This window comes from Molossus molossus, unplaced genomic scaffold, assembly GCF_014108415.1.
Source record: "Molossus molossus isolate mMolMol1 unplaced genomic scaffold, mMolMol1.p scaffold_m16_p_1, whole genome shotgun sequence".
Taxonomy (NCBI): Eukaryota; Metazoa; Chordata; class Mammalia; order Chiroptera; family Molossidae; genus Molossus; species Molossus molossus.
Window position 1 is genome coordinate 214,465,964 of NW_023425344.1, and position 24,634 is coordinate 214,490,597.

Below are 24,634 nucleotides of genomic sequence, written 5' to 3' on the forward strand. Positions count from 1 at the left end.
CGCCCCCTTTCTCTCTCTCAGAATATTCCACCGTTATCCAAGATCTTTTTGGGGAAGCCACAAACCCCTCACCTCCAGCTCAGTTTGTGGGCTGAATGAATACATACCAGAATGCAGTGCCCATGGGCACCAGATCAAAGCCCTTGGACTCTGGCACAGGGAGTCACTGCAGTGACACTCCAGTTGTGGGAACATCCACATCCAACTCAAGGAAGCAAAGGCATTCTGCCTCAACATCATCTTTGAGATTGCATTTTGGGGGACGATGGAGGTGGGATGGTGTATATAATTTGGTTGCTGAAGCTGCTTTTCAAGCCCAATGAGTCAAGGGCTTCAAGAGGCCCCAGTTACAGTACAGATGTCAATGGGAGAAGCAGAACAACAGGTGGTGACCTACTACTGAAATCTTCTATCAGATTATACACCACGGCTCTGAGGGAATGGACAGGGGATAGGTACTTTTTTGTGAGGAAAATTTAGAAAGAGCACACAGAGAAGGGAATAGAATTTGGGCAATGTCTGAGAAAGAAAGCCCTCGAGGAGATAAGACATAGCATGAGGACAGAGGATGCCTTGGGGACCACAGGGACATGTCAAAGGAAGAGTTCCCACTTCTTCTGTTGTAGCATGACCTACTCTTGGAAGTGAAGCCTTTGGGGTTCCGGCGCAGTCCCCTGAGATGTTCCTTCCCAGTCCCAAATCTACATTTGGGTATCCTGCACCAGTAACCTCAAGGTTATGCTTGTAGATCTGGTTTCTCTTTCCTTTACTGAAGCACATATACTTTATATGATCTTTAGGATAATGCATGTTCTTTGTAGAATACAAGCTTCCAAAGAAACCAGCTATGCCTCTCTGAATATCTCTTTAACACATCTGAAATGATTCTACGGAAACTTAACAAGAATGATGTCAGGAAGATGATTTTGCACTCCTGGGCAGCTGAAGTCTACTACAAGAGGAGGGGTGTCAGGGCTCCCACTGGGTTGATGGGAAGGGAAAACAATGACCATGTTATTACAAAGCACTTTTCAAAGTGACCTGCTCCAGAGACATTAGTCACTTTTTTTTCTTTATTGATTTTTAGAGAGAGAGGAAGGGACAGGGAAAGACAGATGGTAACATCGACGAGAGAGAACATCGATTGACTACCACCTCCTGCATGCTCCACACTGGGGATTGGGCCAACAACCTGGGCATATGCCTTGACCAGGAATCAAATTGGCAACCTCTTGGTGCATGGGTCGATGGTCAACCACTGAGCCACATTGGCCAGGCAACATTAGTGACTTTAAAAAATATTTATACTCCCTACCCTTTGCCTTCCAATTTTTTTTCATTTTCATGGTTGTGTTTGGGAATTTGGTCAGCAAAATACAGAAAAAACTGGTACTTGATGAATTCTCACTGCGTGGTGATGGGGTTGTCCCCATCTGGGTTGCAAACAGATGGGGACTAGACTCAGAAGGATGAGAGGGAAGGAGTTGCCAGATGGTTGTTGCTGCCCTGGCCACTTTGCAGTTGCAAACCTTTGGCGCCTTGGCCACTAGGAGGCACTGCCAGTTCAATGATAGCCCCAGTCCTCAGCCTTCAGAAGGTGACTGAAGATGCCCCCAGGTATCTTCAGTGGTGAGTCTTCATCGTCCACCAGGTTTCCAGAGCCAGTGTGTGTTGCTCATCTGACAGTCGGCACTGAGCAACAGATGAGAGCAGTGCGTCCCCAGCAAAGAAGAGGAGACGGAGGTGAGCCCCTCCTCAAGTGGAGGGGAACTATGTCAGACTTCTGGAGCCATGTATTTTCACTGGCCATAAGTTGACTTTGGAATTCAGTTTAGCTGAAAGACCACATTCTTTTCAATCGTGTAAGTCTGGAGAGAAAAGCCTGATGGCACCCCAAAAGTCAATATAGCAGTTTGATTGTTGGAAGTCGAGGAGGTAAGACGTTTGATGCCATAGACAGAGACACACTAGTGAAATAAGAATTGGGAGTGACTTTAGATTAACGCTTCGGTGGTAATAGAAACAAACAAACAAAAATTACTAAGGAGAATCAGACAGAAGAGTATGAAGATCTGGCCTGGGAATTAGGGGATGTGGTATTAGACTCACTTGTGTTGCAAATGTTCGTTACGTGGAATTTAGCAAGTCATTTATCATCTCTGGACATCTCTCTTATAATATACAAATGAATTATAGCTTTAGATGTTTGTTTCTATAAAATAATAAGAATTTATTTCCTATAGGCATTGTAAATGGGCACTTTCTTTGCACAAGTGCCCACACCGTACTAACTGAAACCTCTTGCCAAGATCCAAATGATAAAATGGGTAGAAAAGATATGCAAATTGCCCTTAAGTGATGAAAGAAAACAGAAAGCAAAATACAGCTTGCTAGAAGCAGGCAGGAAATGCCACTGTCTTTAAAGGGGAGAGAACAGACGGGCTTTGTATGCAGCCAGTTTAGAACTCGGTTTAGGTGCCTGCCAGGAGAGGAAGTGATTTCTTTAGTTTTCAGGATGAAATCATGCATCAGGCATTCTGCTCTAAGGAAAAGCAAAATAGCCAAGTTTTGTCATCGTCTCCAGGATTAAGATAACTGTTGAAGGCTACCATGCCCAGAGTGGCTGTGTCTTGTCTGTCTCCTGTAGCATCAGGATTCTACTGATGAGAATCAGTGGTACCTACATTGATATATTTATTCAATACATATTTACTGAACACCTCTGTATGCTAGATACTGTTCTATCCATAAAGCAAAGTTCCTACATTTAGACGTTTATATGCTCATGTGTATTACGGGGGGGGGGGGGCATATAATAATATAAGAGGTAGATATATATTTCACTTGTGGTCAGTTGTACTGGGGGAAAAAGCAGGTAAAGGGGGACAGAGAATGGGAATGGAGTGGAAGTTTGTAATTTTATGTGGAGGGTCAGCAAAGGCCTAATTAAAGGTAAAATTACAGCAGACACCTAATGAAAGAGAAGGAGAAAGGCGTTAAGATAGTATATGAGAGAACATTCACAGATGCACTGAGAACAGACAAAGTATCTGGTCACCTATATCAAGCATTCTCATAGAACACCTTTATTTATTTCTTTTTAAGCTCTGAGAAGTATAGCAATCAGAAGAAAAGGCACAGAAGCAAAACAATACTTCATCATGATCGAAGACCACTAAGAACTCTGCTTTATGCCATATGGAATAAGGAAATTTAAAGAAACAACCTCTTTGTTACATAACCCACCTTACCAAAATAATGCATGAATTGTCTTTGATTCAAACAGCAGATTAGCACTTTTTATTTGCCAGGTGCTCTCTTTATGGTATATATTTAGTTGTTAAACGATTCCTTTGAGGTGGATAGTGTTTCCTTCATTTTCTTGATTCATTTATTCACGCATTCATTCAAAGGACAAACATTTATAGAGCCCATACTAAGTGCTACAAAGGAAACTGCCCACAGGAACTTGATTCTGGTGAGGGGAGATTTATACATAAATAGATAAATGCAATCAACTGATAGATGTGTCTGAGCAGGAAAGAGTGGATACACAACAGAGAGTGGTTAGAGGGAAGAGGAGGTTCAGGAAAAGCTTCTGAGTAGGTGGTTATTATACTGAGTTATGAACAAGAAATAGGATCACCAGTTTGAAGGATGAGGCCTTTCTAGCAGACAGATATGGAAATTCAGACCCATGCAGGGGCCAGATCTTGACAGATCCAAGTAGAACATTCAAGAAATGAGGGAGATGTTGCAACGTTTTAAGGAGAGGAATAACAAGAGGTTGAATAATTCATCCACATTTGGCTGAGAGTTTCCCAGAATTGGTAAAAGACATAAATTCAAGCCCTAAACAAGACAAAAAGAAATTAGTACCTTGACCTCCATCATAGTGAAACTGGAAGACATCAAAGACAAGGAGAAAATCATAAAAGCAGGTACAAATAAAAGGTTACCTCAGAGAAACTGTTAGACCAACAGCAGTCTTTTCATTAACAGAAGCCAAAAGCCAATGGAATAATGTACTCAAAGTAGGGAGGGAAAACAACTGCCATCTAGAATTCTATACTCGGCAAGACTAATATAGGCATTTTCAAATATGTAAGGAATGAGATATTTACTAATTGTATACTCTTTTTTAACTTCCTTGTGCTATTTTATTAGCTCCTTAAATGGAAGCTTAGGTTATTTTCAGCCTTTTTATCTTTTCTAGTATATTTGTTTAAAAGTCTAAAATTCTAAGCATGCTTCTAGCTGCATCTGCCAAGTTATTATATTAATGTTATTATTCGGTTCAAAACACTTTCCTATGGTCACTGTGATTTTTTTCTTTAGTCCACTGATCTCATAGAATTGCAAATTTTTGAGAATTTGTTCTAACTATCCTTAGTGTTTATTTTTAGTTTAATTCTTCTGTAGTCAGCGAGCAAACTGCACAACGTTAATGCATTTTTGACATTTGTTGAGACTTGCCTTAGAGCCTGGAATATGAGTTATTTTGACATATGAGTTATATGTCAAGTGGACTTGAACATATATTTTGAAGTTCTAAGGGGAAGTGTTCTGTGTCAATTAAGTCACATTTATTATTAATATTTTACACATAATCTGTCTCCCTACTAATTTTAATACCAGCTAGGTGTTTGTTTGTTTTTCTAGACATTGACAACTTGGTCCTAAAATTCATATGGAAATGCAAGGAATCCACAATAGACAAGACAGTCTTGAAAAAGAACTAAGTTATAGGCCTCTTGCTTCCTTTTCTCAAAACAAGCTATAGTAATTAAGAGTGGTACTGGCATAAGGCTATTCATGCAAATCAATGGTATAGAATTGAAAGTCCAGAAATACATCCTTAAGCATATTTGCAAGGATGTCAAGATCATCCAATGGGGGGGGGGGGGGAATAGTATTTTTAACAATGGTTCTGGGGCAACAGTATATACAAAAGAACAAAGTTGGACCCCTACTTACACTACAAAAATTAACTCAAAACAGACCCAAGACTAAATGTGAGAGACAAAACTAGAAATCTTTTAGAAGAAAACATAGACATAAATCTTCATGACCTTGTATGAGAAAGAGATTTCTTAGATATGACACCAAAAGCATAAAGAACAAAAGAAAAAATTGATAAATTATACTTTATCAATTTTATCACTTCAAAAAAATGTTCCTACATCAAAGAAAACACTTATTAAAAAAGTGAAAAAACAACCCATAGAATGGGAGGGAATATTTATAAGCCATACATCTGACAAGGGACATGTATATAAAGGACTCTATATATAATATATAAAGGACTCTTTCAAATAAACTGAAAGACAACCAAATTTTAAAATGGGCAATAGATTTGAATAGGCATTTCCTAATGAAGATATACAAATAACCAACCATCACATGAAAAGATGCTAACCATCATTAAGTAAATGCAAATCAAGCTACAATGAGATGCTGCTTCACATTCTCTACAAAGTATATAATTAAAAAGATGGAAAATAACAAGTGTTGGTGAAGGCGTGAAGAAACTGGAACCCTCACACACTGCTGATGGGAGTGTAAAGTGGTGCAGCCACTTTGGAAAACATTTTGGTAGTCCCTCAAAAAGTTAAACATAGAGTCACAGTATGATCCAGCAATTCCACTCCTAGGTATATACCCAAGGGAACTGAAAAGGAAGTAAAGGAAGGAAGGAAGGAAGGAAGGAAGGAAGGAAGGAAGGAAGGAAGGAGGGAGGGAGGGAGGGAGGGAGGGAGGGAGGGAGGGAGGGAGGGAGGGAGGGAGGGAGGGAAAGGTTCCTTTGGAAGTGATACAAATGTCTTGAAATTAGATAGCTGCAATAACTTAATGAATAAGCTAAAAATTACTGAATTGTACACTTTAAAAGGGTGGGTATATGAACTATATCTTAATTTAAAAAAATAATATGGAAGAAAAAATTAGAATAAGATTTCTCCTCCAGATGGCTGCAGTGCTGCATCTTGGCATGAGGCTTGGTGAACAGTGTGAGCTGGCTTCAAGCCTCCCGTGCTATCTTGGCCAGGCACTCTTACAAAGAGCACACTCCGGCTACTTTACATGGCAGTCTGGATTGCTTCTTTGCCCACCTCCAGGCCAGCCTTGTGCTCTGTTTCAGCCTCTCCTGACAGCACAACCCCTTGGCTCAGGCCAACATTACACCCTGAAAATCCTTGGTAACCTGAGTTTATTGCTATCCCTTTCCTGGTCCTTCCTTCCCATCACCTCTCTCAGAATTTCCCCTGCTGGACTTCTCAAGCACATACCTTGGATTGGTTTCTGCAGTCTGCACATTTCCACCAAGCCCGGGTATGACTGTACGTGTGGTTTTTCCTTACGAGGGATTCTGTTCTTCAGACTTGCTTTTCACATGTCTCTGACCAAGGGTGACTCTAATTTTATGTTTCTTATTTACCACCCGTCAGTCAGTGGCTGACTCACAAGAATTAGCATGATTACCAATTGTATTTTTCTGTAGCATATATAAAACATGTCATGCTTATAGCAAAAAAAGCATGGAGTTGGAAAGAGCTGGTTTATCAGAAATTAATATAGCCACTATTATTTTTTCATTAAATGTTCATATGATATCTCTTTTGCTTTAAACTTATGTCATTGGAATTGAAGTGAGTTTCTCGTAAGCAGTGTGTAGGTGAGTCACTGTTTCTTATGCACTCTGCTAACCTCTGTCTTTTAATTGGTGTACTTGAACCATCAATATTTGAGGTAATTACTGACATGTTAGCATTTGAATCTTCATATTGCTTGCTTCCTATTTGTTTCTCCTCGATGGTTCTCATTACTTGTTTCTTCTTGCTTTCCTGCGGGCTACTTGATATTTTTAGGGTTCCATTTTTCTTTATTTGGAGTGTTTTTTGAGTTTCTCTCCTTATACAGTTTTCCTAGTGGTTGCTCTGGGTAGTACAATACACACAGTGACTTATCAGTCTACCGGTGCCAACATTCGACCACATTGGAATAAAGTGTGGAAACCTCGCCTCCGTTTAGCTTCCCTCCTTTAAATATTGTCTTTGGCACCACTGTCTTCAGCATTTGTGTTTTAGTGTTTGTTACAGTGATCAAATATGGTTTATAAAAGTCATGAATAGTCTATTTTGTAGCTATATTACTACCCCTCCTGTTGTTCTTTCTTCCTTCCTAATGCTCCAAGTTTCTTGTTTATCGCTTCCATTTATTTATTTATTTATTTATTTATTTATTTATGTCACAGTTGTTTCTCACCCCCCCCCCCTTTGACACCCTCCTCCCAACCCCAACCCCAGCATTATTACCCATGTCCTGGTTTGCACATACATGTGTATAAGTTCTGTGGTTTATCTCTTCCCTCCCCCCACATCCACCTCTTCTGAGGTTTATCAGTCTGCACCCCACTTCCATGTCTCTGGGTCTATTTTGTTCTTCAGCTTGTTTTGTTCTTTATATTCTACAAATAAGTGAGATCATGTGATATTTGTCTTTCTCTGACTGTTTTTTTTTTTTTGCTTAGGATAATACTCTCCAAGTTCTTCTATGTCATCTCAGAGGATAAGAGATCCTTCTTTCTTACCGCTGCATAGTATTCCATTGTGTACATGTACCACTGCTTTTTTATCCACTCATCTATTGATGGACACTTGAGCTGTTTCCAGATCTTAGCTATTGTAAATAGTGCTGCTATGAACATAGGGTACATATGTTCTTTCTGATTGGTGTTTCAGTCTTCTTAGGATATATTCCTAGAAGTAGGATCACTGGATCAAATTGCAGTTCAATTTTTAATTTTTTGAGGAAACACCATTTTGTTTTCCAAGGTGGCTGCACCAGTCTGCATTCCCAACAGCAGTGTACTAGAGTCCCCTTTTCTCCACACCCTCGCCAACACTTGTTGTTTGATGATATCACTTCCTTTTCATTTGAAGAACTTCCTCAAGACAGTGTTTCAGGGGAGGTCTGCTAGTGACACATTCTTTAGTGTTCCTTCTTCTGAGAATGTCTTTGATTCTCCTTTATTCCTGAAGGGTAGTGCCACTGAATACAGGATTTACAGTGGGCAGTTCTTTCCTTTTAGCACTTTAAAATATTATGCTACTTGCTCATGGCCTTCAGGATTTTAGATGAGAAATTTTCAGTCATCTGAATTGCTGTTTCTGTATAGATACTGTCATTTCTTTCTGGTTGCTTTCAAGATGTTGTCTTTAGCTTTCAAAGGTTTAATTATGATGTGTCTGGACATAGATTTGGGTGTGTGTGTGTCCTTTTTCTGTCTTGTCTAGCTTCTTAAATCTTCAGGCTTGTCTTTGGTCAAGTATGGTTAGTTTTCAGCCATTATTTTCTCAAGTAGTCTTTCAATCATACACCTTCTCCTCTCTTCTGAGACTCTGATGATACAAATTGTGGATTTTTGTTGTTTCTCAAAACATCCCTGAGGTTCTGTTCATATTTTTTTCAGTGTATTTCCTTTCTTTTGTTCTGTCCTTAAGTTCATTGATTCTATCCTCTGTTGTCTCTACTCTACTACTGAGCTATCTAGCAATTTTAAAATTTGTTATTGTAATTTTGGTTCTATCATTTCCACTAGGCATTTTTATAATTCGTATTTCTTTGCTAAGATTTTCTATTTTTTTCATTTGTTTCAAGAGAATTTGCAATTGGTTGTTGAAACATTTTTATAATGGCAACTTTAAAATTCTTTTCAGATAATTCCAACATCTGATTCATCTTGGTGCTGGCAATAGTTGCTTGTCTTTTCTCTTTCAAATTGTAGTTTTCTTGGTTCTTGGTATGATGGGTAATAGTCTGTTGGATCCTAGACCTTTGGTCTATTATGTCAGGAGACTTTGTTTTCTAGTTAAATTATTTCCTTTAGTAGGAGGCACTTTGTTTTGGTTTAGCATGTGAGTCTTGGTCAAATTTTGTTAACTGTAGTTCCAAAGGTAATTTAATTTTCAGAATCTGTGCAGGGTACTTTGCTCTGCTTTGTTTACTGGTACCACTGGGGCTCCCCCGGTCCCTGCCATTGCTGCCTAAGGGAGCAGAGGAGGTTGCACCAGACTAGATGGGGCTGCTGAGTGTCTCCCAGTAGAGGAGCAGTACAGAGGGATCCCCTCCTGGTGCCTCCTAGCTGCCCTGGTGTCTCCTGGCAGGGAGAAAAGTCTCAAGCTCATGGGGAAAATTAGGCTTCCAGACCTGGGCCATTTGCTGGAGCTGAGTCTAAGTCTTCCTGGTTCTGCCTGCCTGCCTGCTTTAGCATCTCTTGACAAGAAGGGGAAATCTCAGGCCTGGCAGGGAAGGAGAGTATGTCCCCTGGATGCTCATTACCAGCAGGGTTCCTGATTAACCCTATTTTGCCAGTTCTGTGAGGCTATCCTGGTGTTATCAGAGAGATTCCCATTGGATCTGGGGAGAACAGACCTACCTGGGCTTCCTACTGCAGCTAAGTAAGGGTCAAAAAACACCAGGTGTGAGCAACCTTCTGCTGAGGGGCATGTAAGATGTCCTGCTGCTGTATTGTTCTTCCAGTCCTGGGGTCTCAGACTGGTTCACCTTCTTACCACCTTTCAGAAATTTTATTTGCTTGTTTCTCGGACTATTTTCAGACCTAATAGTTGAGCTTAGTGGAAATGAATGGGGAGAAACAGGTCTGTGCCATCTTGTCCAAACCATAAGTCCCATTAATTGCTTTTTAAATAAAATAAAACTGCTAATCACTAAAATTAGAGTCTTCCACACCTCTTTCTATCCACTATCATCATCACCAGCAATTTTCCAATTTATTCTCTTTGTTTCTGCTGATGAATTCAATACAGGTTGGTGTTGGGGTTTAGTTCTGTCGTGCTGAGTTTGACGTGGTACTGGGACATCAACTGTCAATCTTGCATAGATGGGGAGACAGGGCTGGGGTGGAAGAGTTAACAATATAACAGCAACATTTTTGTTTTGTTTTTGTAAAGGAATGTTCTGACATTTCTAGGAAAATAAATGATGGCCACATTTTCTCTAAGGCAACTGAGAAGGCCTGAAAGGGAAATATAGAGCAAGCTAGAAGACAAGGTGATAGCAGAGAGGTGAGCTTGGAATGAATATCTTAAAATGTGGTAGGCACACTATGGTAGATGACACGGTCATTTCAAACTCTCTTCTCCCATGTCTTCCTCCTACTATGGAGCCAATAAAAACATGTGGATAAAAACATATCGATGAAACTAGATGACTTTTCTATCTATCTATCTATCTATCTATCTATCTATCTATCTATCATCTATCTACCTACCTCCCTCCCTCCCTACCTACCACCTCCCTCCCTCCCTCCCTCCCTCCCTCCCCCCTCCCTCCCTACCGACCTACCTACCTACCTACCTATCTAATCTCCAAGATAAACATAGTTTTTCCAGAATGTCTTACACATAGGAGTGGCAATGGACCCAGGGTTTAGCCACAGAGATATAAAGGGAACTTGCTGGAGGACTTCAGGGAAGAATGTTTTTTCCTGATGAAAAGCAAAAACTCTTTTGTCACCTTGGCTGTCCTCAGCTTCCTGTGAGGACATGATGCTTGGAACTCCTGCAGCCATCTTGTGATCATGAGGAGAAGGCCATGATAACGGTAATGAGTCTAGTGCCCTAATGTTGTGGATCTGTTGAGCCACCTATGCCTCTGATATTACTACCTCTACACTGCTCATTAAGTGAACAGACAATGTCCTTATGGTTCACAGTGATGCTAGTTGGAGTTTCTATCAGTTGCAGCCAAAAGCATGCCTACTGATGAACCACTGGCTGAGTTCGGTAGCAGTTTGCCTTGTTTCACCTGGTCTCTTCTTCATTTTACAGACCCCTTGTTCCAGTGAAGAGCAGCAACACCTCCTGTCTCCATTTTCTGCTCATTCCTCCCACTGTGAATAAGTTAGAATTTTTCATCCATTTTCTTTGAAGGACATGCTTGACCATTTTGACACAATGCTACAGTAAATAGAATAACTACACAAATGGGTTGCTATTGCAAAGTATGCCTTATACATCAATTTAAAAGAAACATTCTCAAAAGCCATCGTAGAAAGGAGAGACTGATGATTTTACAGTAATGTCTCATTAGTATAAAGTCAACAATGGAAAAAGTCCTCTCTGCTGAACATGCATGAACAAGCAAGGACCAGAGACTGGATTAAAAATAATGATGTCATTAAACATTTACAGCACAGCGGTATATTTTTGCAAATAGTTGCAATTTTACAAACCACCCCTAACATATCTAAAAGGACATTTGAAAAAATACTAATCTGAGGGCCCAGGAAGCTGTGGAATAAGCACAGAAATTTTTTCTCAGCAAAAGGCAGCCTAAACCTACAAAACCAGAGTCTCACTATTTAAGGTTTGGAATTTCAGAGGAGGGCTTTTGTGTTGGAAAAACAAGTCAGCAGACAAAGGATAAGAACGGTCCTTTACTGGGAGGAGCATGGGCAAGAAGAAACACACTGTAAAGTTCTACAGCACACACAGGAGCTTAGAGGAATCAAAACACTAAGATGGAATCAATGTGCTTCCTAGAATATGAATGTCTGTCCACACTTAGCTAACCTAACAATCATTTAACCTCTCTCCCCCTTGTTTTTAATGTGTAGGGTAGTATCTGTGTTATAGCAAGTCGAGACGTTTCAGGGACCAGAAAATATTCTTTCTATTAAAAAAAATTACTTTTTATTTATTGATTTTGTGTGTGTGTGTGTAAGAGAGAGAGAGAGAGAGAGAGAGAGAGAGAGAGAGAGAGAGAGGTTTGTTGTTCCACTTATTCATGCTTTCATTGGTTGATTCTTATATGTGCCCTGACTGGGGATTGAACCCCCAGCCTTGGGGTTATCAGGATGATGCTCTAGCTGACTGAACTACCTGGCCAGGGCAGTGTTCTTTATTTTATAACAATGGGAAGAGCAAGTCCCAGACTAAAAACTCATTGAGGTGAGTTTTAAAAGACGCTTATAGACTCCGTTGTTGTCCAGTTGCCCTGTAGAAATGCTTCTGAAGCTGGTTCTCCGGAGACCTGGACAGATGAGTCTCCTGTATCTCAGCAACACAGTGAAGACCACTCCTTGATTCAGCTTCAGTGTTCTTAGCATAGACTTACTCTTTGCTATTAAATAAAGAGAGCTGTGCTCTGACTATGTTCTTATTTTTCCTTTAATTTAATCTAACATTCTAAGTAATGATGGTTTTTAAAATCTTGAAGGTTCGAGATACTGACTTCAAGGTAATTCAGCAAAAGTGATGTCTGATGTTAAACTTGAAGTGAAAGGAACTCTGGCATGTGATTTAAGTTTTTTAAGAGATGTTATCTTGCAAAGACACAAGTCAAAGGGTCAACCTTGTGAAAAGAAAAAGAGAAAATGTCATGTCAAAGTCCTTCCTCTTTGAACATCCTTCTTCATATAGTTTTACCAGATTTGTGGAGGAGGATTTTTACTTCCTATTTCTAACCTCTGTGAGTTAAAGAAAAACCATCAGGAGTTTGTGAAAAAGTCCTCCTCATTCCTCCTTTTGAAACTCAGATAACTAGCAATGAAGATTGTAATTCACACACAAACCAAAGAGCAGAGAAAAACATTCCACACTGAAAGAATAAGAGCAATACCAACAATAGCACACGTTTATTAACATATACCAAGTGACAGACCCTGGGGCTGTGTTTCACATAGAATCTCTCATTTAATCCTCACAACAAATTTATAAGAAAGGGCTATTAATGCTCCCATTTTACATGGGGTAGTGGGGTGGATCTGAGACTCAGATTTGGTTACTTGACTGCCCCTAAATCCCTTAGTAGCAGAGTCAAGTTCAGACCCAGGTTTGCCTGACTTCAGAGCTCCAGCTGTGATCCAGGGTACTTTGCTGTCCACTGACATTTCTTAACAACCACCCACTGTCTGCACCAGAGAAGCCAGGGGCTGGGCAAACAAAGGGTCTAAAGCTTCTGAACCTTAAAAGGCCAAATCCAAGGTAGGAGACAGCTCCAAGCCTCTCCCGTGCGTCCGCCCCACGGAGCTGGACTTTGGCTCAGAATTCAGTGAAAGAGGGCATTATGTGTGCAATGTTTTGTTTTGCCCACAAAAAGAAAACAAGAAAGCTGAGATATTATACTTCTGACATCTAGTTTCTTGAAAGGGACATCGTGCAACTTGACTAGGAAGTGACTGGTTGGGAGCACACACATCAGGAGTCTCTACAGTCGGCCTCGCGTTCCCTCGGGGCTTTGGGGTGTGCATCTGGGCTGCTTAAGATGCACAAGGGCAGTGGGGAAAGTTCTGGTTCCGCCACTTACTAGTCTCACTGCTTCAGACACTGTTTGACTTCCCCAGCTCAGCTCCATCAGCAGAAAAAAGAAGATAATGCTCACCACACATATGGCAGTAGGCCAGCACATCCTGTGTTCGGGAACTAGCAGCTGGGGTCAATCCAGAAGAGGGTGAAATTAGTCCACCTCAACATAAAAGGCCATGCCACAGCAGCAAGTCAAGGGCTATGCTGTTGCCTCAGTTTGAACAAAGGCACTGCAGGACCTTAAAGGATGTCACTTTAAAACGTTGTTAGAGCCCAAGAAGAATTATCGTATCTCTATTATAGTATTTTGAGTTTCATATAATCCACATAGAGGTCACACCATGTGGCAAATTGTTTTTCAAATTAATATCAAGGGAGGAATAACTTTTCCCAAACCAATTATATTTTACTAGATAATGATAGTTATTCAACAGATGGTTATTTGTTGGATGAATAAATGAAAGCATCTTTTCTGCCTTGACTTTTTCGCTGAACCAGAAAGCTCAAAGCCAAATTGAATACAAAATCAGTGGAACTATACTAACAATTGTCATAGCACATTTACTTCACCCATTTTTCTGGCTTTGATTTTCTTTCTTTTTTTTTTTTTTCTTTTACTTTCATTTTGAAATTAAAAATGTTGAAAAGCTGGGGACAGGGTGGGGAGGGGAGGGGAGGAAGGTATCAGTGGGGGGAAAAATAGAAACATCTGTAACAAAAATAAATAAGTTATATTAAAAAATTAAATAAAAAATGTTGAGACATTTGTAGATTCATCTGCAATCATAATACAAAGAGGTTTCTTTTTTTTTAATTAAAAAAAAATTTTTTTTTTTTTATCCTCATCCGAGGACACTTTTCCATTTTTTGTTCAGATAGAGGGGGAGGGAGAGAGAGGAAGAGACAGAGAGAGAGAAACATCGATGTGAAAGAGACACATCGAGTGGCTGCCTCCCGCACGACCCAACCAGGGCCAGGGATAAACTGCAACCGAGGTACATGCCCTTAGCGGGAACCGAACCCGGGTCTCTCTGGACCTCAGGCCAACGCTCTGACCATTGAGCCAAACTGGCCAGGGCACAAAGAGATTTCTTGTACGTTTTGTGCCGTTTCCTCCAATGGTAATATTTTACAAAACTGTAGTACAGGGTAGGAACACTGATTCAGTCCCTCCGTTTTATTCAAATTCCCCTTGCTTGACTTTACTTGTACTTCAGCACGCGCGTGCCTGTGTGTTAAGTTCTATACATTTTTCTTTTAAATCCTCACCAAGGATATTTTTCCATCCCTGATCAGGTCCAGGGACCGAACCACAACCAAAGTATGTGCCCTTGACCATACTGAACCCACAACTTTTTGGTCCGAGGGCCAACACTCTAACCACTGAGCCAAACCGGCCAGGGTAAGTTCTATACACTTTTATCACCTCTGCAAGTCTCTCCACCCCACAGTAAAGATCCTAACGAGTTCCAACACCACAATAATTCCCTCCTGTTGCCCTTTCATAACTACACCCACCTCCCTCAAATCCTCTCACATCTCAAATCTTAGGCTCCTCATTATATGTTTTAAATTCCATTTTAAAATATGTTTTTATTGATTATTTTAGAAAGGGAGGACCGGGGAGGGAGATAGAAACATCAATATGAGAAACATCAATCAGCTGCCTTCTGCACGCCCCCTACTGGGGATCGAGCCCACAACCCGGGCGTGTGCCCTGTCCGGGAATTGAACGGGCAACCCTCAGTCCATGGGACGATGCTCAGTCCACTAAGCCACACCAGCCAGGCTTTCATTCCATTTTTAACAGCTCTGTTTTCTACATTATGTGGAAGTCCACAGGAATAAGTAGAAATGAATAAATATTTCAAAAGCAAGGTTATCCACCACAGCCTCATTGACGATGTCGTTCAGCTCAGCCAGACAGCAAAGCAAGGCCTCTGCGTGTCACCAGCACGGTGCCTTTCCTCACCGTGGGAAAACACTTTGCACCAGGCAGTTTAATTCCATAGGCAGTTGTTAAGGGCCCAGTGTTCCAGGCATGTGCTAGGTGCCGGAAAAACAAAGACGAATAGAGTACAGGTGTTCATCAACAACTGGGAGGCAGAAATGTAAGGAAGCAACTGCATTGCAGGTGATAATACACGTTATTTCCAACATTGGTTTCTAGTACAAATTAAGTAGCACAGAGTTGGAAAGATGATGTTACTTTAATGATGGATAAAAGTTGCCAATCCCTAAAAATACTTTAAACAAGGGATTATTGCCAGTTGAACTATTTAACAGATGACACTCAAAATAAATGCAAACATAAAGGGTGTGTGTGTGTGTGTGTGTACTATTCAAATGAATGAAACACTGTCATCTTAGAAGTTCTTTTCATACTGAAAGAAGTTCATAGCTTCGTACTGTTAAAAAGAAGCATCTGAAGACGAATTATTTTAAATTGAAAGATGCAAACAACAGAGGATATACTTGGGCAAAGGGGGTGAAGGAGCAAAAGGGGTAAATAGGAAATATTTCAAATACCATAAATGGCAAAGACTGAAAAGATCTGTGGCCCAGCACAATTAATTTAATAAGGAGCTCAATAAGGCTAGACTACATGCACTAAATACATTCTTCACCTAAAACTAGAGGAAAATGGATCAATTTATTTTTTCCTTTATTCAAAAATACTGAAAGCTGTCATGGGCCAGGCTTTCTTCTAGATGCTGGACATGAAAAGGGGAGCAGGTCCCACCTGAGGCCGTGCAGCCTGCCGGAGTGCAGGTGGGCACACACCCAGTTAGCAGCTGGTGGGAGAGGCAGTGAGTTAGGGGCACATGAGAGGGCTGGTTAACCAAGATATGGTAAAAGAGGGTCTGGGAGGGCTTCCTGGAGGAAGTGGTATCTACACAGAGTCTGAGGAAAAGTGCACTAAGTCACACCAAGAGTGTGTGCAGAAGGGGGTGGGGAAGAGAGAAACGGAAAGATGGGATCCTATGTGCAAAGTCCTTGAGGCCAGGGAGTCCAGAGGCAAAAGTCAGAGTGTTCAGCAGCAAACCAGAAGGACAATTTGGGAGTTGAGAGTCTAATTAAAGTAAAAAAATAATAATTATCTGAGACCTACAGGAGTTAGCGAGAACACTCAAATTTATCAAGCATTTACTATGTTCTAGACATTGCACCTGATCCCTTTCCACATGTCAGTGCTTTTCATTCTCACCACAACCCTGTGATTTAGGGATGACTAATTCTGCTTTATCATGAGGCGCCTAAGATTTGGAGAGGTTAAGTAACTTGTCCAAGTCACACATGTGTCAGTAGTAGAGTTTGGATTTAAACTCAGAGAGTCCAATTCCAACATCAAAGATCCTCCGTTTTAATTTCATTTTTTTGGTACGTGCCCCTAGTGGGAACAGAACCCAGGACTCTCTGGTCCACAGGCTGATGCTCCAACCGCTGAGCCAAACTGGCCAGGGCAGACCCGGTTATTTTTATTATCTATTTTTTATTGCAATTTTATAATTACTATAAAAATCACAAAGAATTCTGGGATTTTGCTTTAAATAAAATCAGCCATCAAGAGAGAATTTAGGGTCAACATATTTAGCCCCCATTCAGACCGTTAGTCCTACTTAACATTCAGTCTTCCAAGAGGCCTCCCTGACCTACTCATTTCGGGGTGGGGCGCCATCGTGCACACTCTCGTAGTTCCCTTTGTCTTCTTGTCTGCTTTCCAACTAGACTGTAAGCTTCAAGAGGGCAGGGTCATCACTGTATTCTTAGCACCCAGGGCCCGACATATGGCAGTTATGCTATAAATATCCATGAAGCAAACTTTCTAAATCAAGGTTAATTAGGAAAGCATTAACATTGGAATATGAACTTATTAGCAATCATCTACAACTGGCAAGTGGAAGGAGTCATTTCAGCTAGTCTTGGCAGAGACTGTGCAGATTACCGGGTCTGTATGTGCTCAGAAGGTTCCATAGGTATAGCAAATGCTACTGTTTATTTTCTATGGTATATAAGTGATCTTGAGAATATCATCACCACCATTTGTAACTGCAGTGACAACAATTAGGAAACAGGTTCATTTAATTACCACACATTTTATGGCCTGAGAGATAAGTCAGAGTTTGATGCAAAGAAACATTAATTAGATTATATGAGAAGCCCAAGAGAGAAGTTAAAGCTTAAGCGGGGACCCAGCTAACTGATGACCTGAAAAGGCTTTTAAGTGCAAAGGACACATGCACAAACATGGTATGCACCGGAAGAATGCCAACAAGAGGCAGGACAAAATGAAAGATGGAGGTCAAAGGAAGCAAAGAGTAGGCCAGTAGCTCTGGTTACTGGACTGCCAGCTTTAAAATCTCTTGATTTAGTCAACAAAAAGGAACATTTCTGGATCCATCATCTAGATTAACCAAATAAGAATCATTGAGAATGAGGCCCTAACATTCACATTTTAACAGGTTTCTCAGGTCATTTTTAAGCACTGAAAAATGGTGACCCACCAGTTCTTAAGTCCTTGAAACAAGATAAATAACCATAGCATAGAAAAGTGAGGAGGTTCAGTGATACCTGTTTTCTAAGAGGTAAGATGAGCAGTCAAAAGAGGTGTTTGGAAAGGTATTGCAAGTTCCGATGATGAGCAGAGATTCATCAGATTCTTCATACTCTATTTAGGAAGGCATAGCTCACCACAGGTCTCCGCTGCACCCCGCTCGGCTGTAACCCCGCTCGGCTGCTTCCTGCTCCCCTGCACTCTGCTCCCCTGCTCCCTGCTCTGCTGCACCCTGCTCCCCTGCTCCCTGCTCTGCTGCTCCTCTGCTCCCCACTCCCCTGCTCTAATCTATGCTCCCCTGGTGGAGGGGAGCTGGCGGCCACCTCAGGCTTGCCTTCTGGTCTTGCTCTTTCTCCCTCTGACGTGTCTCTGACTCCTTCCCCCAGAATCCCAGTCTTTGAGTCCTTCTGCAAAGAACATACTCATAGGTGCCAATATTTAAGTAATGCTAATTTGATGGATTCATGGTTGTTGCTTCTTTGAATTAAAAAAACCAACATCAATTTGATTTTTTTTTCAGCTTCTAACATCTCCATTTGATTTTTATTGTAGGTTATTAGGGGCATCTTTTCCTAGGGATGATGGTACCCCTTGGCTCTGATCAATGAAGAAACAGTGGTTATACTTTAGGGATAAAAGCAATAAATAAATACACAGAGAAAAAAATCTACTTTTTGTTTTTTAAGAAGGCATGAAGAGAGATTTACAATATGAAATGTAGCTCAAGGGGTCAATTCCTGTAATGAGTGACTAGAGTATGATGTAAAAGGAAATGAAACACAGTACTGATATTGAAACTGAAGATTTTAATCACTAAAGCAAAACTATCAAAAAAATAATCTGGCCCTGTGGTGGGAGATGATGAAGGTGGTCGTGATTACTCTGCCAAAGGAGGAGAGGACCTGGCTTCCATAGGTAGATGGAACAAATAAAGCTACTGTTGGCTTTTTCTTGGGTCCATTCAAAGCATTTGGCCAGGCTCGTGCATCCTCCCAGCTCCCAGAGGTAGCCCTAACTTGGGAATCGTGCCCTCATTTAAGAGAAAGTGGGAAAGAAACTACCCCACTCATGTAAGGCCATCACAATCATTGTAGTTTGGCAAGAACATTTCCCACCAAACCATATGGCCCATTTCTGTCTTTTAATGTTAGAACAATCCCCTAAAATAGTGTTTCTGACAAAAATAACATCCTTTTCCCACCCAAGTATCTTGGCATCTAGATGCTATTCTAAGCATTTCAGAAAGACAAATTAGTCAACGCTATTTACACAATGACTTCCAGGGCTGTGGCCAGAAGAACTTCATTTAAATTACCAAGATGGGAGCAGGGCATCACGTAGGCCCTGGAGAACAAGCCAAGGGAAAGTCCTGCTCTGGACTTCAAGAGGACTTGGAAGGCTGCCTAAGCTTAGGCAGCTGTGGTGGGGGTGCACGGGGAATGAGAAACGGGGTCTTTTCTCCAGTTTTAGTTAAGGATTTCACGTTAATGCTAACGTGGCCCAGCACAATTAATTTAGCTACTCTAGCCAGGCCTTCCCACCAGCAAGAAGCTATTCACAAGTTACGGAACTTTTCATTTCTGCGTAAGTCTGGGGCCTGGTCTTTGTTTAATATATGCTCTGGTTCCCACTGTCTGGGAGAAGAAAATTGATTTAAACACTTAGGTAATGACAGACAACTCTCAAGAGCTCAGCAGCCAATTATTCAGACTGCACGTGGTCGCATCCCTGTTTTTCTACCTTGTGCCCCTTCTGTGCATGCTAAAGGCTTGCTTTTTCACACGTGGACCGATCCAGTCTGGGGCACAGCACATGGTGGGACCTCAAGGTCACAAGCCTCCCCACTGAGCTCTCAGGCACAGAGGCATGGGCCTCCCTTCTCCCACTGCCTGCTCCCTAACCTCCTCCTTGTCCCCAGGATCGCGGGTATGGATGAGGCGCCAACAGATTGACAAGCTGCTTCCCAGGTGTGCAACCCACAAACCACCTGCTTCAGAGACATCGGAAGAGCTGGTTAAAATGCAGCCTCCTGGGCCTCCCCACAGGTCTACTGGGTCAGAACAGGGGGCTAAGAATCTGCATTTTTTTTTGTTTTTGTTTTTTGTTTGTTTGTTTGTTTTGTTATGTGCCCCTAGCGGGAACTGAACCTGGGACTCTCTAGTCCACAGGTTGACGCTCCAACTGCAGAGCCAAACCAGACAGGGCAGAATCTGCGTTTTTTAAAAATATTTTTTTTATTGATTTTTAGAGAGAAAGGAAGGGAGAGGACGAGAGAGAGAAACACCAATGTGAGAATGAAACATGGAATGGCTGCCTCCTATATGCCCCCCAACCCCCATCAGTAATCAAGCCCACAACCTGGGCATGTGCCCTGACTGGGAATCGAACCGGTGACCTTTTGGTGCATGGGACGATGGCCAACCAACTGAGCCACACTGGTCAGATGGAAATCTTCATTTTAACATGTTCCAGAGGGAAATCTTACACACACAGAAGGTCAATAACCACAACCATAGGTGTAAAGTCTTAGCATCTAAATCTATTTCTTGAGTTCAATAGTGAATTCAAAAAGCAAGGCATCGCATCTGTACCTTGTTGTTTTCTGAGATTTGAAAATGAGAGATTGAATTGTGAGGGGCAACAATATTTGGGAAAGACTTGGAACAGGTAGAAACCAGGAGAAAAAGGCCATTGTAATCTCTAACTTGACTACACAGAGTGAGTCTCAAGCTCTAGTGCAACTGGTAGGGCGGCCCGGGTATGACCAGGAAGCATTCTGGATCTCCCTCTTCATCATCAGGAGTTGCATAGGTGCTCCAAAATCCACCACCAGCACAGTGCTCTCTCCATTGCATTATCCGTTAAATAGAGCCACCACGATAACCTACACACCTTTCACTTAGGCTTCACCATTGTTCAAACACTGGATCAGTGTTTATGAGATAAAGCTGGGACAGGGACTCTAAATTTTATCAGTGTTAAGCTCCAACCCTCTCAGCCAAGACCATCCGGTTTTCATTTCTCTGTGCCTCAGTTTCTCTCATTATGGAATGGACATGCTTCCAGTACCGGTCACATGGACAGTTTAGGTAAAGAGGGCTGAGCCACGAGAAAAGCAGGGCATAAAATAGTATTAATACTAGTAATCACTGCTAATAGTTTCGCATTGTCATCTTAAACATTAGCACTGAACTGACCAATGAACTGCTTGGCTAAAGTCTGGGATTCATTTTTGGATTTAAATTATTCACACACTGCCTCTCACCTATAATCACAGACACTTCAGAGTTCAAGTTCTTTGCAATAGCATAAATTTTCTGGAGCTCCCACACAGACTTGCTTATTCTCTTGAAAGATGGCTGTGAGCCTTGCAACCTACTCTCATTCCATTTTAGGTCTAATAAGATAAAAGTTGTGCCCTGGCCAGTTTGGCTCAGCAGTTAGAGCATCGGCTTGTGGACCAAAGAGTCGTGGGTTCGATTCTGGTCAAGGGCACATAACTCAGTTGTGGTTTGGTCCCTGGCCCTGGAGGGGATTGAGTGGGAGGCAACCAGTTGATATTTCTCTCCTTCTCTCTTTCTCTCTCTCTCTCTCTCTCCCCCCTCCCTCCTTCTCTCCCCCTCCCTCCCTCCCACGCTATCTAAAGATAAATGGAAAAAAATATCCTTGGGCGAGGATTTAAAAAAAAGAAAAAGAAAAAGGTTGTTTTTGTTATTATTTTTAAAAATAAAACCTTTAACAAATCTAGGTTAGACCTATCAACAAACTCTAAATAAGCCTTGGTGTGTTGTACAACCTCTACAATGTAGTAACAATAACACTCACTGCAGCTGCTGCCCTCATACCCAAAGCACTAGAATACGTCTGACGAAGTGTGTCTATTTCCATGGTACCTATCACCATGGTAGCTGAGCAGAACTCTTTCCCGAACAATCAAGTTAGCAATATAGCCCTTGGTTACTGCCTCCTAAAAGCTTTGCTCTTGAATAAACGGGAGACTTTCTGTTCTTTTCTTTGTTTATTTTTAAGAAGCCATAAAACCCTCCAAAACAGACAATTATTTCTAAATACTGCTTGATTTTACTAAAAATAAAATAACAAGCCCTCTTCCCATTATTACCAGTTAGAGAAACATCGTTTGTTTTAGAGAAGCATTTCCAATCTTCATGACCATGCAGAACGTACAGAATGTACTGTGCTTTGCACTACATTTTAACATTCTCTTTCCTAAAGGTTAAGTAAGTACAGTTGCGATGTTTATAATTAGCCCACCTTTACACTAATTGGAATTAACTGGAATCGGTATAGTCATTGAATCAATAAATTAGAATAGTGCCAATTCCCAATTTCTCAATGATCCCACATCCAAGCTTTATAATACGCTTCACAGTATTGCCATATAAAACTGATGGACGAATAGATTGATATCATCTTTCTAAAAAAGCAATTTGGCAATAGGAACTGTAAATGTTCATACCTTTCATCTTAGTCCATTCAGGCTGCTATAACAAAATACCACAGATGGGCAGCTAACAGACAACAGCACTTCCTTACATTCCGGGGCTGAAAGTCTAAGGTCAAGGCACCAGCACAGTCACATTCTGGTGAGCACCATCTTCTTGGTTCCCAGCTGGCACCTTCTTGTTGTGTCCTACCTGCATGGTGAAGGGAGGACGGGGCTCTGTGAGGTCTCTCTCACCACCCACTCTGGACCTCTCTCCTGAGTCCCAGACTCGGGTCACTGACCGCCTACTGTACAGGTCTTCCTGAATGTCTCATGAGCACCTATGAGCTCATCCTTCCTGCATCACCTCCTCACACTGTGTTCTCACAGTCAATCAAATCAGAGCACGAGGATCACATCCGGTTCTTTGCTCTTTCCTACTGCCACCTTCATGCCCACACACACCTTGATTTCTACTCCCCAAATCTCTCTCAAATTCCGCTTCTCTTTTCAATTAGAGTTTAGACCCTCATTACCACTCACTGGGTTTCTGTTATGACCTTTTAAACATCCTCCTGGTTGCCAATCTATCCTTCACATGGAGAAACATTTCTAGAATGTACATCTGATCATTTTAGCCCCTTTAAGAAGCTAGCAGTGCCCTTAGCCTGCGCTACCTGACCCGGCTCCTTCCCACCTGCCCCACTCGTCTCCCGTGACTTCACCACTGACTTCCCACTTTCCAGGAAAGCAGATCAATCCTGGCTCCCTGAACCCACTGGCTCCCTTTAGGGACTTCACAGGTACTCTTCACTGGAACCTTCTCATGTCCTCACCTTTCTGCAAGCTACACATTTTCCTTGCCTTGGCTCAAGGTTCAGTTTCTCTCGTTTCCCTTCCTTGGTGGCATCACTATTTCCTGCACATATTCTCATGATATTTTAGTTATTCAATCAAAAATTACTCAGAATCCAATACCATGCATGCACTGTGCTGGCTGTTGGGTAGATGGACTATCTCTGCCCCCCAGGGGGACTCCCATCACCTTTACTGACTTTGCTTCATTTACTGCCCTGAACTGCTAGAGGGAAGGCCCTGGGTCATAATCACCGTTGTGTCCCCAGAACATGGCAAAAGTGGATACTTACTAAATGTGTGTTGAACTAACTGAAGCTGTAGTGTTTGTCTGCACCAACAGAATGATTAAACTTTACAACTGTAACAGTAACTCAGATTTTCCAGTGAGTAGTAACTGATACTTCATAAAAGCAAAGCACTGTTTCCATGGAGCAAGATCAGCTGTGTTTGGAGAGCACATGGCTCAGCAGTCCTTACAGATGCACTGGGGATGTAAGCGGAGAATCTCTGAGTCCCCTCATAATCCTATAATAAAAGTGACTGACAGTAGGGAATATATTTAGTCCCATAGTAGTCCCCTTCCCAAAACTGTGATCTCCAATCCACGCTGCATTGATTTGCCTGATAGAAATCTTGCTTGTAGGGTTATTCAGCATTTAAGGATACAGGCAAGAGAAACAAGTAGAGATTTGATTCATAGCTAAGGGAGTGACATTTTGGTTCTTGGTTAATGTTTAAAAAGTCAGATGACAAAATATTTAATGGCACTCTGTGGATGATACATAATCTGTAAACTCATTCTTTTCTTACTAAGGCATTCCTTTGGTTTAGGACTGAGGCTTGTTCCAAATTCAACCTCATGCTCTCTTTCTATTGGAAATCACTAATTGGCATCCACCTTTTGCTTTTTTCGCTGAATAAATACATTAATTAATTAGTTAAAAATGTAGAAAGGTGGTATGAATTTTCATGAATTAACACCACGGCCTATTTTTTCAATCTAAGCATTTGCAAATCATCCGAGAAGAACAAGGGAAGGAAAACATTGCACATTTGCAATGTGGTTGAAATGGAAAACACATTTGCAGATTTGAAATGATATGGATTCAACATAAACCTTAACCTGTCAATTTACTAAGCATTTAAGACTAGGATTTCTTTCTTTTATAAACTTTTTTTTTAGAAAATTGAAAGAAGTTTGGTTGGAGTTGTCTCTGGCTAGTCCTCAAACACTTTCCAATAGACTTTCCTAAGATCCAGTCACCGTAGGATTGAATGTTACAAATGATGGGTTTTTACCACAACTTCTGAAAACTTTCTTTGTTCCTCAAACCAGGTGAGCCAAGTTACAAATCTGTTTATTCATTGCTATTTCCTGAAAGATTAGACATTCTAGCTCAATAGCCAGTCCCTTGAAGGGCTCCTTTCTCTGCATTAGAATTAGTCTCT

General features: G+C 41.3%; 1 protein-coding gene across 1 annotated transcript in view; it reads right to left on the reverse strand.

Annotated features, from left to right (window-relative positions):
• Nucleotides 1–24,634, reverse strand: part of RTN1 (reticulon 1) — a 90,439-nt gene that overhangs the window by 25,993 nt on the left and 39,812 nt on the right. The window lies entirely within an intron of this gene.